This window comes from Tachypleus tridentatus, chromosome 8 (genome assembly GCF_004210375.1).
Source record: "Tachypleus tridentatus isolate NWPU-2018 chromosome 8, ASM421037v1, whole genome shotgun sequence".
Taxonomy (NCBI): domain Eukaryota; kingdom Metazoa; phylum Arthropoda; class Merostomata; order Xiphosura; family Limulidae; genus Tachypleus; species Tachypleus tridentatus.
Genome location: NC_134832.1, coordinates 107,108,780 through 107,126,684, shown reverse-complemented (window position 1 = coordinate 107,126,684; position 17,905 = coordinate 107,108,780). Strand labels below are relative to the sequence as shown.

The following is a 17,905-nucleotide window of genomic DNA, read 5'->3' as shown; positions in this document are numbered from 1 at the left end:
AGTTAGTAATTTCAATGAAACCGTTGTCCAGAACTCAAATCGTATTGTTTCAAAGTATCTAAAAGAAAAATAAGTAATAATTTAAACAAATTAATTAGTCGTTTGTGTTGTAACAGCAACACATCCAATATGTTCAATAAAAGCATAATTGAAATGTCATTCAATTCTTAGCAACAATGATTAGAGACAGTTAGTTGTTGTATTAAAACAAGGCCTTTAATCAAAAATAAATTACTACTAAAAGCCATGGAATAAGTACATAGAGTAAGTTACAATAAATGGCTCAGGCCGCTCTTGTAAATAGCGAAAACAAGAAACACATCTAGTTAGGACTTGTAAATCTAGTACTATAAGAACAGGTTTATAACAATTAAAAACATGATTCATAACATAGACCATGTATTAGTTATCTGCAATGATTAAAAATACTTAGTAGAAATAGGTGAATACACGACACGTGTAAAGTAATTTGCAATAAAGTTTAAATCCATAGTAATGAAACAATATTAAATCTAAATGGAAACTAGTAGCGACACTTAAAGTTTCTATTGTTTTTTTAATGTGGATTTAAACATCACTGTACATTTTGATAGGTTTAATAAAATAGGAACTTTGATATTTTAACAGCAACAATAAAACTAAAGCTAGGAACGAAAGCCATTTTGTTAGAGGACCACTAGAGTCAACAGTCACTAAGTTTAATAAAACTACGTGGCACAAAAGCTTGGTTACTGGAAACCCATATAACAGGTTGAATAAAATATTCAAAATACGTGTAATAAAATGGTTTAACAAAAAATCCATAAAAACAGCTAGAAATAATTAGAATCCCGAATAATAGGTTGAAAATATGAGGGTTATGAGTGCACAATGATATCATTTTTAACAGAAAGGAAGAGAACCATAATTAGTATGTTCAAGAAAACCTGGCTTAAAAGAAAATTCGTTTACTTTTTAAAACCAGCGAATAAAAATGTAGGCAATACGTACAATGAAACAAAGTCTGAATAGAAACTGTCCATTATGACTTTATGCTTAACAATAAGGAACATTGTACTTTCAATGAAAGCAGATTCCAGATAAGAATCAAATAATTCTTGATAACAGCTAAAAGAATCACAATTAGTACAATAAAACCAAGATTCTTCATAAAATGAATTTGTGTTTCAAACAACGACGACTATAAACAAAACTGATAAATCTAGTTAAACAAGTTCTTAAACCATAAATCATTTTGTTCAAAACAACAAAACTATGAACAGAGTTAATAGGCTTAGTAAAATAAGCTCTTAAAGCACAAATTTTGATCATAACAACAACAACTGTAAGCAGAACTAGAAAGTTTAATAAAATAAACTCTTACAGCACAAATAATTTTATTCATAACAGCAAATACTATAAATAGAACAGGATTAAAAAATAAGCTCTTAAACCACAAATAATTATGTTCATAACAACGAGTCTAAACACAGGACATGTGTTGAACAAAACACAAAACTAGGGCTCTGAACACAAATCACTTACTACAGAAGAGAAACTAGTAAAAACACAGGTAATATCTTTAAAAAAATAGAGCTATCATACACGTGCCGTAATTTCTTTTAAAGCAGCGAAGAGAACAATAAACAAATCCAAAAGTTAGCGCACATGTAATGACTTAAAAAACAGTTAGTACTTTCAATAAATCTAGCTCTTCAGAACGGAAGCAATTCAATAATACCAGAAACCAGAGCAAAAGTCATTTATACATACTTAACAACGGAGATTAGGAACAAAACAAATTCGTTCAATGAAACTAGGCATGAGGGCACGGGTCACTTATGTTATTAACAACACGGCTAGCAACGTAGGTAGTGCGTTCAATAAAACTAGGACACAACGTACAAATCATTCATTTTTATCAGAAACTCAAAACAACTTAATACATTCAACAAATTTGTGTTCTAGTTGCAAACCAGTTAATTTTAACAATAAGAAATATGAATAAAAGTAGTAAGTTCTATAAATCCAAGATTAGCTGTATAACTTTTTCAATTGTTAACAGCAACTACTTACAATCAACAGGTTGAATAAAACTAGTTTTAAGACTATGTATTATTTATTTATAAATAGTGTCGACTAGAAACACGGATAATATGTTTAAGAAAATTAAGACTGAAGTCATCTGTCCATCTACTTTTAACAGCAACGAATAAAGAAACAATTAAGATACTAATAAAAAATTTATGGCGCATAACTACAATCATTTATATGTTAAACATTAACGACTAAAAATACAACAAACTACCTGTTAAATTACCTATTCTTTTAACCAAAATTAATTAAAGATGTAACTAATAAACTTAATAAAACCAAGACTTATAAGGAAATGAATTTACTTTTCAATAGCAATTAATGGAAACACAAGAATACATTCAACACAGCTAGGATCCAGAGTACAGATTATTCATTTGTTAACAGGGTGACTACAAACATTGGAATATAGAGTACAAGAAACTTAGTTGTTAAGAACACTACTGCAAACAACGGCGTCTGGAGTAAAGAGGCCAAGCCATATTGGGCTATTTGCTGTGTCTACCGCAGGGAATCAAACTCCAAATTTTAGCGTAGTAAATATATGAGCTTGTCACTGTTTTACCAAAAAACAAAAGGCATGAAAATAGGTAGCAGTTATAATAAATGAGGACTTGTAGCACAAGTCATTTACTATTTAATAAACACTACTATAAACACAACTATTACACTCAAAATTTAAAGCACAAAACAATATATTATTTAATAGAAATGACGAGATAAACAGCTGTCTGGTAGGTTAAAACCATGACAAATAGAAATAGTCATTTACTTTTTAACAAAAACAAGTAGAGGCACTATTAGCTAGTAAAATAAGATTAAAGCACACAGAATTAGCCTAAAACCTTTGAACAGAAACGGCTAAAGTCACTACTAACTGGTAAAACCAAACCAAGCCTCAAATGTTAATTATTTGCTTTTCAGTAAATCAACTAGAAACACAACTAGCAGATTCCAAACAATAAGACACTGTCTAAGTTTTATTTAATTTTTAACTTTAACAAACAATAGGCTTAAGAAAACAAGGTACAAGTATACAAGTCATATATATGTATGCCTTTTAACAGCTAAATAAAACACCACCAACAAAAACAAACCGGTAGTACATTAAGAAAAACATAAATAAGAACACTTAATTTAAATTTATAACATAACCTCTACAAATATAGTATTTCAGTAAAACCAGCTCTACAAGTAAATTAAGTTTTTAACAGCAGCGAATAAAAACGCAGGTACAGCATGTTCAACGAAATCGGAAATCAGTGCAAACTTTTTAGAGTAATGAATAAAGTATCAGATAGTACATTCAACAACACGAGGTCTCTGAGTGTACTCATTATTATAGCTAAGAAACACGATAACAAACTACTACGTTCAATGAAACTAGTATCCAGGGCACATGTCATTTAGAATTTAACAGAAATCAAAAGAAACAAAGTTAAGGGGGTCAGACAAAGACAAAGTTTAAGTTCACGACTATTTAACGCTTTAACAGCTATTGGTACAAACACAAAATAATGAAAAAAATCAGGACTCAGAGTAAGTCATTTACTTATTTTAATAAAAAAGGAAATGAAAATGCCGACTCTACGTGTATATAAACCAAGAATGCAAAGCACAAGTAATTTACGTTTTTCATAAAAATGAATGAAACAGAAATACAATATGCAACAAAATCAAAGCTAAGACTTACAAATCTCTTATTATGTTAACAATAACAAAGAATAAAAGAAACGTAATAGCTTGAATAAAGCCAGAGTATATATACACATAAAGTCATTCTTATTTAAACAACGACAAGTAATACAAAGTTTAAGAGGCTGAATAAAATATATTCTCAAACCCTAAGACATATATTTTTTTCTACCTTGAATGACCAGCAACTCAAATTATAAAATTAGTAATGTCACGGCTAAATAATAACCCACTTGCTGTACCAGAGTAATGATAATATTTACAGATGTACACTGAAAACAGACCAAGTTATGCATACAAGTTATTAGCAGTAACAAATGATTGTTTTGGTAATTTTAATATTTTGTTATATTTGATTTATTGAACTTAACAGCTGTGTTTCTAATAGTCTGTGTTAAACTTGTTTCATTGAATAAGTTAATTGTGTTTTTAATAGTTTATGGTAAACTTGTTTTATTGAAACTATTAGCTGAGTTTCTAATAGGTTTTAATCAGAATAAGGATGGGTATGTAGATAACCCTCATATTGTTTCCTCCATGGCTTAGTAGTTGGGACGCTCGACTTGAAATCTGCGGGTCGTGGGATTGAAATCTGACGTCGAACATGCCCACCTTTTAAGCCAGGTTAGTGGTAGTGGTTCTGTAATGTCATGCTCAGTCCCATTAATCGTTGGTAAAAGAACATATTAAAAGTTAGTGGTTGCTAAAAATTGAGTGCCTGTCTTCTTTTGGTCGGCAATAGAGAGAGAGCCTTAGTAGTTTTGTCATAAACAATACAACCAGAGCAAAGATAAAATTTTATTATATATTAAACAACAATAACTAGAAATGTTATTCGATTCACTAAATGTAGGAGTTAGTCGTTTAGTTTTAAATAGCAATGACAAGAAACACAGATATTTGGACTCAGTTAAGCTACATGTCACGAGCCAGTTACGTTTTTTAACAAGCAACGATTAGTCAACAAACTAATACATTTAATCAATTTAGAACTACGAAGCTAGAAGTTTGAATAAAACGCACCTAAGCATACAGAAAATTATTTATTTTTGAATGAAGTTAATAATTTGAATAAAACCATACTTCAGTGATTGAAGAGCAACTAATAGAAACTTAATTAAATATATATGTAAAAACGGCTGGTTTGGGTTGAGAAAATCTTTATGTAGAGGAACAACAACGTTTCGACCTTCTTCGGTCATCGTCAGGTCCACAAAGAAAGAAAGAGGTAACTGACCGACAGCTGACCACATGTTTGAAAGGGGTTGTGTAACTCAGTGTAGGAACGTAGAGGGCGTGCTTAGATGTTTTATTATATTTATTTATTGGTTTATTTTGGGCTTGAGTTGCTGTATAAGTAAGGCTTCTTTAATTTTGCATTTGTTTATGTTTGTTTCTTTATTTGGTATTTGAGTGTTTTCTATGGTTATGTTGTATTTATTTGATTTGTAGTGTTCAAAAACTTGTGAAGGTGACTTTTTGTGTTCTTTGAATCTGGTTTCCATTTTCCTACTTGTTTCTCAAATGTAGAAGTTGTGGCAGTTATCAAATTGTATTTTATAAATAACGTTGGTGTGGTGCTTGTCAGTATAGTTTTTACATAGTATAGACCTTAGTTTTGTGCCTGGTTTTGAATAAATTTGGTATTAACTGGAATGTCATATTTTATTAGTAGTTTTGCCAAATGATGGTTATTTTTTTGCTGATGTCAAGAATATATGGTATACAACAGTATATGGTTTCATGAGTTTTTTAATTTGTGGGATATATTTACTTTTGTTAGTTGATTTTGCTTTCTGTCTAGGTGTGTCCGCATAATGTTTTCTACGGTTTGTGGAGGAAACTTATTGATGTTTATGAAGTATTGTTTTATTTTGTCTAATTCGTTAATTTCGAAGTTAATGTTGGGATGTACAGAGTTAATGTGATTGAAAAATTTAAGTGTGTGTTCTGTAGATGTGAATCCCGCAATCGTGTCATCTACATATCTGTACCAGTATAGTGGTGGATGTAATGCTGTGTTAACTGCTTGTGTTTCAACTTGTGTCATACAAATATTGGCTAGAACTGGTGATACTGGGTTGCCCATGCTTAGGCTATTTATTTGTATATAGTTGTGGTTGTTAAACATAATGTTTGTCTTCATCGTGGTGAATTCTATGATGGTTGCTAATTGGTTGCTGGGAATGTCTATTGATGGGTTAGGGTCTCGGATATAGAGTTCTAAGGCTATCTTGCAGGCTTCAGTGGTTGGAACTTCTGTAAAGAGGGATATAACATCGAAACTGGCCATTAAGGCTTTATGATTAAGTTGATTAAGATTAGACTTGAAATTAAAAGTCTTTGATGAATAAGCTGGTTAATGTTACATATTTGGAGAAAGCCTATGCTATGTATTTACCAAGATTGTAATTAAACGATTCATATGTGGACATTATTTGTCTTAATGGACAATCTGGTTTATGAGGTTTGGGGATGCCGTATATTTGTGGTGTGCGTGAGTCGGTTTTACGTAGGTAGGAATAAAGAGTTTTTGAAATTGTGTTGGCTTTTTTCATTTTTAATAGTATTTTGTTTAGTTGCGTTTCGTGTGTTTTTGTTAGATTTGTGTGTGTTGGTTTAAATTTGTTTGTGTCTGATAGGATGTCCTTCATTTTTTGGATGTATTCATTCGTGTTCATTATGACTTTAGCGTTTCCTTTATCTGCTTTTAGAATTTTTATTGTTTTGTCTTGTTTTAGGTTTTTAGTAGAATTAATATCTCTTTCTGTAAGATTGTTTCTTAGTTTTCTGCTTTGTGAAATTATGTTGATGGTTTTGTGAGAAAATTCTTTAAAAAAATCGTTTAAGATGTTACCACGACTGATAACACCGTAGCCCAAAGCAGAAGTTATTTACCTTTTAACAAGAAAGATTAAAACACAACTGATAGATATAATATGGTCAAAGCTTAGAACACATGCTGTTTCTATTTTCAACAGCACAAAGGAGACTATTCAATTCACCAAACGTAGTGTTCGAGCATTTACGTACAAAGAGCAAAAACTAGAGACAAAGTTCTTAACTTGAAAAACATCATTTATGGTTTTAAATAACGACGACCAAAATCAAAGCTGGTAGATTTAAAAATTCAAGAATGTGTGTACCAGTCACCATTTTAACAGAAGCGAATAGAACACACGTTTAGTACGTTTAATAAAAACATGGTTCGGAAATGATACAATAAAATCAACGCTCAGATGAGTCATTTAAACACACTACATTATCTAGAGAAAATGCTTTTCGATTAATTAAAAATAGGACCTGGTTTTTTACTTGCAAACAGTACATTTTAGGAAACAACTACAGTTCAGAGGACGTCATTTATGTTTTGAACGACAACGAATAGACAGAAAACATACAAATAACAACTAGAACTTTCAATTTAACAAGGCCTGTGATTACAAGTTATTTATTTTTAAAATTCAGAGCTGTATATATAAAAGTAACATCATTTTTAACAACAAGGATTAGAAACAATGATAATAGGTCTACTAAAATGTGGGTTAAAAACAATAAAGATAAACATGTGAACTACAACGATTAAAAAATGTCTGATGTAGATACAATATAATCAGGGTTTCAGAGTATAGGAGTGTTAATAGTAATGACTGGAATTAAGTATTATAAACTCAGCAAAACCAGAGTTCATAACACAATCGTTTATTTCTAAAGGATAATGAGTTGAAACACAGTTTTAAAGTTTGAAACAGCCAAAGCTTCGACGTTCTAGTCATTTATATTTCAACAACAATCTAAACACAATTAAAGATTCAATATGACCATAGCTTAAAATAGATACCGATTTCTTTTAAATAGCAACTAGTGAAACAATTGTGGAAAGTCAGTAAAATGAGATCTTGTGGCATAAATTATTTATTAACGTTTTAAACAGCAATGACTAGAAATACAACTAGAAGATTCATGGTTTAGACCGTAAATCACGTTTTTAACATATCGACCAGAAACACGGCCAACAGGTTTAGTAAATCAAGCATAATATAGCATAATAAAAACACAGCTACGGAGTTCAACGAAAACAGTTTAACAGAAACTATTAAAAACACAGTTAACAGATTCAATAAAACAAGTTTAACATAAACTATTAAAAACACATCTTATAGATTCAACAAAACAAGTTTATCATAAACTATTAGAAACACAATTAATAGATTCAATAAAAACAGTTTAACATAAATTATTAGACACAACTAATGGATTCAATAAAACAAGTTCTAAGGACACACGTGATTCAATATTTTAAAATCTACAAATAGAAGTGTAGGCAGAACGTTGAATAACTATGGCTCAGTAGTAAGTAATTTAGCATTTAGCAGATATGAATAAAAACACAGATACTGTGTTCAGAAAACTACAGGCTCTAATCAAATAATCCCTTACTTTTAACAAGAGTAGCAAAGAACGATAACAAGCCGACAAGAAAGATAATAATCCAACATAATTAACTCATTTAAAACAGAATAAACTAAACACATAACTAGTTAGTTTTATAAACTCAGTGCTTAGAATACAAGTAATTTAACTTTAGATACTAACGATTAGAAAGAAACATAAGAAGTTCAATAAAACCATTACTATGTATAAAAGCAATTTTGTCCTTTCAACAAAAATTAGAAAAACAACTCGAAGGTTCAATAACCGTACATTTCCGAGAAAACGTCTTTTCCTTGTAAACAGCAATGTTTAAGAATATAATCTCTCGACTAAGAAACTAGAGTTGTGTATACATGTCATTTAATTTATATAAAAAAAAAACAACCAACGAACGAAAAAATATCTAATAGAACCCAGGTCATAAACACTTGCACAGTTAACAACAAGAATGAGTAGAAATGCAAATCTTCGGTTGAGTGAGGCAGGGACTTAGAGCAAAATTAATTAAGTTACTTTTAACCCCCCACTACAAACACATGTAGATTAAAAAAATGAATGCAACCGATAGTATATCTAATAAGAACGAGTATCTATGTAGAAATTTCAATAAAATGAGATATAAAAACTGTTATTATGATTTTTTAACAGAAACGACTAAAAATACAAAGCTCAAAAGCAGGTAATTTGCTTTGGACAATAACGAAATAGTAGGGTTACGTTTACAAGTAGTGTAGTTTATAACAGTAAATAATTAAAATACAGTTACGACTAATAACAGAGCTACAGTTAAATAAACCTATTGCTATTATAAAATGTCCTTTACCTTTGCATACAAATCCTACATTTGATAAAAGAAAAGATTCTTCAAAAATGTAATGTTCTTAAAATTAATAATACTAAAATGCAATGAATATTATTATATCCTTATGTTTTCAAACACCATAGGGTTATAAATATCTAAACAAATCTTACAACGTTCTATTACCAAACCGTTTGTATCAGGAGTATGATTGAGTTTACTTGTACAAAATACTACACACCCTCAATCTTTAATAATCAAAGGCTAAATGTAATTAATCTGAATTTATTAAAATGTGTACCAGAACCATTAATTTCATAAGGCTTTCATATTTCAAGAATAGAAATGTTTAAGCTACCACATGCACAGTATGATATGAAGTCATTAAAGAGCATAAGGATTCTTAACAGACAACCTTATTTTATTCAAAATGGCGTCATAATATTTATATTCGATGAATGACCTACACAAGAAACTCAAATACAAAAATTCGCCCTTTAGATCATCGGTAAGTTTACGAATTATAATACTAAAATGGAGGATTTGATTCCTGGCTGTGGACAAGACTAAATATACAAATAGCATATTGTGTACCTTTCCACTCGGAAAACAATAAAGATAAAACCTTCCTAAATTTTAAACATTACAAAATTTAAACAGTCCATATACTTAATACCAGGGTGCTGCAAGTTAAAAAGATAATTGACTTGACAGATTTAAATGTATTAATTTGGAAAATAAAGGTTTGATAAGTAATCAAATACTATTTTGGGAATAAGGAAATGTAAAAAGTTAAGTTTTTCATTTACGAAATAAGCGTCTGATACAGACGGATTTTCTTGTATTTAAATGACAAAGAAACATTGTTTAGCTGGCTAATGTATCATATTAGAACACCAGGAAGCTCGAAAGATGAAAACTATTTTAAAAAATCTATATTATGCTAGTTGCAAAAGGTTTAGCTTGTTTTTAACCCGTTATTTTTTAACGGGTACACTGAGAGCTCATAAGTGGCACACCGGTTATAGGGGCTTAAATATCAGGTTTCGCTAACTGTGGTGGGCATAGTACAAATAGCCCATTTCATAGCTTTTGCTTACTAACAAAGACTACAAAAATAATGAAATGTGATAATTTTAACAGAGGGCGGAGCTAGTCAAATTGTACAAATTAAATATGTTCCACGTAATTGTCATATTAACATTGGCTATGCATTACTCAGTTGTGAAATATAAACCACACAGACATTAATATTTTCATCAGTAGAAAATTCTTAAATTAGTCACATTAATAGCTGCAATATTAAAGTAAAAAATATTAAGTTCAATGTGAAATGAAATAGGCATCACTTTTTATATATAAAAAAACGCCTATCGTATACGTAAACTGCGGTATTGACGATAAATTATACTAGGAAACATTTTAAGATGTCTTGATAAACATTACTATACAGCACCCTCAGATAATATTTTATTTTTTATTTTGTGCTTATTTGTAGCGCTTTAGACAAACAAAAATTCAGACTAAATTTCACTTACGGGGTATGCATTTATGAGAACAGTTTCGCTGAGTAATGAAGTGAGAATTAGTCCAACAATAACTAAATTTTGAATTTTAAATGCTCATTTTTACACGTTCTTCTTAAGTTTATCTTTTATATCCTCCTATTTTTTACAGCGGATCTAAGGGCATTGAAATAAAAAATTGCATCCAGTGAGTTGCCACTCTGAAAGGAGAAATTCCGTCCACATCTAATATACTTTGAGGCCACAAGTATCTCGCTAAATAACAGTAACAAACGAAACTTCTCCCATTAAGCGTTAGTTTAAAGGCCTACAAAAGATGCATTCTACAATAATGACTCCATTATGGTAACACTTCGGGATGCATAAAATTTCTCTTAGGTTGAACATTTTGTTGGGTTACTTATCTACCAAATTTAGCCAGAATCTTTCATAAGGTTAATTACGCACAGACGCAGCCAAAGGTTTACCTTGACATTTCACTGAATTGCTGAAAGAACGAGACCTGAAATAAGAAGAGCTCTGAGTTCTGTAAAACAAACTAAAATGTTTCGAGATCCATAGATTTTACTAGTAAATTTAGTAGTAACACTGCTAGTCTGAGCGATTAAGCCAGTATTTTTTAGGTTTTCAATGAATTAACTTATATTCAGAACTTTACAATATGCTAAAAGCCTTTACTGATTAAACTACATCCAATTCTTTTGAATAATTAAGATAATTACAAAATTATAGTCAGTTAGTATGCAATACTGGCGCTTTTTGCAAGCTTCTGTAGATTTTAAAAAATATAAGGTTCTTTATGAAATGAAATCCTTGTGTTCAGAGAAAAGTTTTTTTTTTAATTTGAAACTCGAAGACACACAATGATAAGAATGAATATTCTATAAAAAATGTTAAGGCGTGCGACTCGTAATCCGAGGGTCGTGGGTTCGCATCCCCGTCGCGGCAAACATGCTCGCCCTTTCAGCCATGGGGACATTATAATATGACGGTCAATCCCATTATTCGTTGGTAAAAGAGTAGCCCAAGAGTTGGCGGTGGGTGGTGATGACTAGCTGCCTTCTCTCTAGTCTTACACTGCTAAATTGGGGACGGCTAGCACAGATAGCCCTCGAGTAGCTTTGTGCAAAATTAAAACAAAACAAAACAAAATACAAACAACAAAATGTTATTTTACGAACATGTCTAAAAACAAACTTGGATTTTATTGGATTAAAGTTTTTTTATCAGGAACAGTTTTAATGGCAAGCCCAAAATATGTATAATTGTGTGTATGAGTCTGTTTTCTTATAGTAAAATCACATCAGGCTATCTGCTGTGTCCACCGAATCGTACTCTCTGGTTTTACTAAAATTTTGTGGGGGTATAGTTAGATTTTGCGGGTGTTGTTAAGTAAATGTGGTTACGAAGAAATGTTGCAAAAAAGTGAACATTTAGATATTAATTTATTCAAAACTGGTAAAGAAGAAACATTATAGAGCCTGGTGAAGAAGTCGTGGTAATGTGATATATTCAGTTTTAAAGAAATCTTGTTGTAAATTAAGGTCGTAAGAACGTAGTTTAGAAGTAATAATCTAATTAAAGAAATGTGGTTAAGAATGAAGGATGTAAAGATGTGGTTTGGGTGTGTTAACGAAATTTAAAAAAAATGTTACAAAGTCATGGTGATGTAGTTCAGATGCTATCAAGCAATTAAAGATATGTGATTAAGGTCGAAAAAGTGTGGTTTTTGTCTTGTTCCTGTGATTAAATAAACCTGATAAAAATAAAAATTCAGAAAAGTTTATTGAAATTTTATTTGGATTGGAAAATTTAGTTTAAGAAGCAAGATTTCAGTTACAGTGTAGACGTATTTAATGATGGAAAAAAAAAACTTTCAGAGATGCGGGTTAGAAGGACCCAAAAAAAAAAGAGATGATTTAGTCTTTTTTGTGCAGTTGTAAAATTATTAGAACATTCTATAACAAATACATTTTATAAATCACATTAGGTGTAAGTAAGTGTCATTTCCTGCGTATTATTCAAAACATGTTTGTAATGTTTACCACACCAGATTTATATCCAGAAAACGATATTTTGTTTCTCTTATAGTAATGCTATGATGACGGATATTGCGTAAAAAACACACCAAGATATTGATACAGATTAATAAAATGAATCCTAAATAACATCAAAAATAATTTTCCACTCAAGCCACGAACAATTCAATCCATTTTACCCATAAACTAGTTAGTAAAGCATAATGTATTTGTTGAAAATATCAAGCTGTATTTGTTGGTACGTTAAACGTATTTCATTGGTTTGAAACTTATTTGTAGGCTAACTTCGAATTATACATATTAACACAAAGTTCAAGTTTCATTCATTGGAGAATAACTTGTAAGTAGGCCAATCTGAAATCTTACCTCACTGACACACGTACACAAACAAAATTGTTAGTAAGTTAAACTTTAATTCACTGGCAAATAATTTGTTAGTAAGTGAATTACAGTTTCACAGATATTCGACTGTAAAATCTAATTATTTCTCTAAAACATCTGCAGTTGTCTGTAAGCACAACTGAATGGCACATTATTTTCCTGCTAAATTAAATTATGTTTCATTGCACACACACAAACACACTTGTTGATAATCCAATTTATATCTACCTAATACACGAATGTGTTCACAATAAGTTTAAATATACTCTTAATAGTATGTGGTTTTACTGGTAAATTAAACTGAACTTTATGACGTAAACGTTCTCAGTAATTCAAACTGAAACATACTTCACTAAAAATTACAACCAAATTTGACCAAATCAAAAATTGGGCAGATGGCTATAAACCCACACTGGTTAAACTTCTTTTTTATAGCCTCCTCAATTAATTTTTAAAGTTGAAAAGCATATTATTTTAAAAGCATTACATTTGGTAAAATATTATCTTGATGAGTAGAAATTCAATGAAAATAATGAGGGCCTTTGGAACAAGAGAGAGATGTAGAATTGAATTAGCCTGTGTGCTTATTGTGGTCCTAATTTGAGCATTATTACGCCATGACAAAATCGTAGCATAAATTGTTACAATAATTGAACAAAGAATTTTGTAACTATATTATACGTTTAAAAACGGCTGGTATGGGTGGAGAAAGCACTAGTAGAAGGTCGAAACGTTGTTCGCTTCTTCAATAGTGCTTTCTCTACCCATACCAGCCGTTTTTAAATGTATACTTTTCTCTACATGTGGGTTTTATCGTCATCACGGATTTGTTACTATATATTTTTTTATAATAATTATTAACATTTATGTAATATAAATAAATATTTAAAGTTGTTTTTACCGGTGAATTTGAAGAATATCTTGCTATAAATTACCTAGTATGTTCTTTGCACTTTTATCAAAAGTCGAAACGTCACTTAAAAGAAAAATTGCCTGTATTAGGGTTGATATCTCCGTGAATTTTCCATTGATTTGGGTTTTTAAAAATTAGAATCGCTTTTATATTTGCTGTTATTTTATGTTACTATAGAGTTTTAACAAAATTATATTGTTTAATGATGGCTGATAAAAGAGTGTTTATTATTGTTGTAAAATATATTAACCTCTCCTCTATATGTTTCAGTTTGCTAATGTGTGAGGCATCATGACTTAGACATTGATTGAGCCGAAATAGGTAGAGCTGTCTTTATTTGAATATCCTTTTTGATTTTGATTCTTAATAAATTCGTGCACTTTTTTAAAATTTATGTAAAAGTTGTATTTCATAGTTTTGAACACGATTTAAGTACAGTTTAAATGATCTTATTTTCATTTTTACTGGTTCAACCAGAAACGAAAGTATTTCACAGAGTTTACATTGTATTGTTGGGGTAATTTTTCTAAGGATGTTTAATGCTTAGCAGCGTCAGAGGTTTCACATAATAGTTTTCACACCTTACAAACCGCAGCTAATATACGCCATAACTTAACAGTTCCTTCACTATTGTGTTAAAAAAAAGTTGCCTATTTAATATGAAGTCTAATGTTCCGGATATTTTGGAACATTGCAATTAAATTTAGAAGATGTTACAAAACACTAAAATTTAATAACAACAACGTAGAAGTATGGTTACAACGGGCACGAAAAGACTCAAGTTATAGTTATTTCAATTATGCAACATCAGTTTGATGTTACCGAAGCAGACAAAGTTGAAAATTCTTAAATTAGGCTTCACTAATAATTTTCTTTTCACAGTAGTGGTTTAGCCAAATAATATTGTTTATTTACGAATTATTGCGCTTCTGTAATAAAATCTGTTTTTCCAATCATTATTAAAACATTTACACAACTATCACTTAGCGACAGAAGTCTACATTGTTCCTTTTTTCATAAGCTGATTAAAAAACAACAATAACAACTAAATTATGAAGGACCAGAATTTACTTACCGACTGTTAACAACTTTCACAAGAATTAAGTTAAAACACTTTTGTTGGTTAAAATCACAGGATAACTAAACAGAGCGGGGAAAACAAGTTCACTGTTAGGTATCATAAACACATTTAACTATCATATTCCTTTCAAGAAAATGTATGTAGCAATTATTCAGCCGCAGCTGACATTACGGCTCACAGTAGCAAGCTGGTGACTCGAGTCATGGAATCCAACGCCTGACAAGTGACAGTTTCTACGCCATAAACCAACTTCATACCACTCTTACATGCAGTCGTACAGCTAGCAGCCAATTTCTACATAAACCCACACAGATGTGTTAGAAGCCTCTCATGGGCGCACGCGAGTTCAAGCCGACTCGCCTATCGCTGCTTGTGTAGAATGATTCCTGCTCGAGACCCTGGCGTTGTTTGCCAGGATTGAGAGTGCGCAGCATTGGGCTGTACATTGTGCAGCGCCTGATGTGTGCGTGCAGACGAACGTAATCCCCGGGTTAGCAGTTAATGTCGTCCATGCCGCTCTATCTTTCTAACAGTTCTACTATTGCTTTATTAAAATAGAATACAAAAAAAACACAAAAAAAACAGAACAAAAACATGTGGTGAATATTTCTTTAAGTAATTGAAAAGTCTGGGTTTGACCCGCTTTTCTCGGTGTAATTAATTATGTTTTTTTTTTTCCCAGTCCACCATGTTATACTTACATCATGGAAATATTTCAACGTATATTCTTCCATTTCTTAAAGGTATAAGATCCCAGCAAATACTCCATTAAACCAACTTCTCTCATTAGTTTAAAATTACAAATACAATAAAAATGACGTTTTTTACACCGTTGTAACTGAGGTTTACACTGATACAGCTATCACCTTTCGAGAACATTGTCTTTCTACACGTGATGAATTATTTATTCTTTTTTAATTTAAAGGTATATAGTATATGAAGGACTATTGAATTTTTAAGTGCACAAATCTAAGATATATAAACAAGACTGTAAGCAAATAATTTGGTAATCTGAAATATTTCAAGTTGGTTTTAATTTTCCTCACCATTAATTAAATTTGAATTTTTTATTTGATTCGGTTACAAATATGACTAAATCGATAGCTATTATTTGGGAAGTTTGAGGAATTTTATCTTTGTTTTTCTTAAGACTTAAATAATGTAAATAAAGTACATTGAACACACCTGCACTTTGTTATTAAAATATAGGATTTTAGGCTAATTTTGAAGAGAAAATGGTTAATGTTCCAAAGAAATTTAATATTCTGGAAGAAATTGTTTGGTGGTGTGGAATAATAAGTGTTGTAGAGAATAAAATATACTGTATTGAGCGTTATAGTATAGAGTCTCAAAATTTAGGTTTGGTGTCTTAGTGCATCAAAAGAGCGCCTAGAAGATTAGGTTTGGTGTTTTGGAGTATAATTAATAGTGTTTTAGAGGATTAGGTTTAAGGTCTCAGAGCACTGGGATAGGTAAGAGTTAGTATTGTAGAGGCTTAGGATAAGTGTTTTTGATAAAACGACCCACAGTCATGAAGGGAAAGCAAATAATCAGCACCATCTATTACTAACTCTTGAATTATTCTAATGAAATAATGGGATTTAACTTATACTCTTATAACGCACTTGTGACCTCGTGCAGAGCACGATTTGTTTTTATGGTGACGAGCTGTGATCCATGGGGCCCCAGGTTCACGGTTCGACACACTAACCACTAAGTCCTGTTCAGACCCGTGGTAAGAAGGTTGTGTATCATCAAATGTAGCTTAGGATCGTGTAGAATAAGTATGTTAATCGATCAGAATATAATAGCTTGAATAAGTTCTAGTAATGTTTGAATAATTAATATTCTATAACGCATAACAGTCACATGGAACGGACGTTTCTTTCTAGTTCTACTAAGTTCCATGTCATCAGGCCCACACTCTTTACATAACTTCTATTGGTACTTAACCTACTCAAAAGAATCCCCTGAATAATATTAAAAAGAGGATTTTTCTATTTAAATACAAAACACCTCTATTTTCTCAAATGTTGTTATTGCTCCAGATAATACTTATAGAAATCTGCTTTATCCATAAACATTATTTTGAAATTTGAGACAATTATCTTTTTCACTGAAAAAAATCACAATTCGAAAAAATCAGCTATTCTAATATACAGAAAATAAACGGGTATACTTATGTAATAGAAGAAACACCAGGTACTTTAACAGAAGACAAAACAAGTTCTCTAATATAATAAAATATAAGAACTCTAATATCATGAAAAACAGGTTCTCTAATATAATGAAAAAATTAAAAATCAAGTACTTTAAAACATGGAAGTAATGAAAGTAATAGATTTATTATTGTAATGAAAAACATCTTGTTTTATGTTTGTTTAAGGATTTTCACGTTCAACTCCACAGAGTTCTATCTGCTCATATTTGTTCCTGACATTGAACCTACCAACAATTTTGGACTAGTCTCCTTTCATTAAACAGCAATATGCACCGTCACTATTATAAAGCTCATACGCCGCCCAGAATTGCAGAGCATGTCTTTGTGGCAACGGACCTCGAACATTAAATCATTAAATTCATAGTCTAAACTCACAAATAACGTAGTTATGATAAACAAAAATATTCATTAATGTAACCAACAGGTAAATAGATTTATTATTTAACGAAAACTGATTTTGTCATATAACGAAAACCAACCAGGTTTACTTACATATGTTGATAAACAGATTCTATTGTGTAATAAAAAATCACTGTTGTAAAGAAAACACAGAAAATCCATAAAAAGTGAAAAGAAATGAAAATAATTGTTCTAAACGTAGACTTTCTAATATAAAAAATAAGAAACAATCTCTTAAGCGTAATTAAAACAACAAACCAGATAGCCAATAATATGATCACAAAAGTATACTGATATGAGAACAAAAAGTATTATTATGAAATGAAATAATATATTTATATAAT

The 17,905-nt window shown here is 30.7% G+C and overlaps 1 protein-coding gene across 2 annotated transcripts in view; it reads right to left on the bottom strand.

The window, feature by feature from the left end:
• The window catches only part of LOC143223152 (potassium voltage-gated channel protein Shaw-like), a 156,132-nt gene extending 140,775 nt beyond the window's left edge, over positions 1 to 15,357 (bottom strand). For both annotated transcript variants that reach the window (XM_076450708.1, XM_076450706.1), the window contains exon 1: positions 14,936 to 15,357. The gene's annotated coding sequence lies outside the window, so the exon portion shown is untranslated. The remainder of the gene's footprint in view (positions 1 to 14,935) is intronic.
• Positions 15,358 to 17,905: the final 2,548 nt, after the last annotated feature.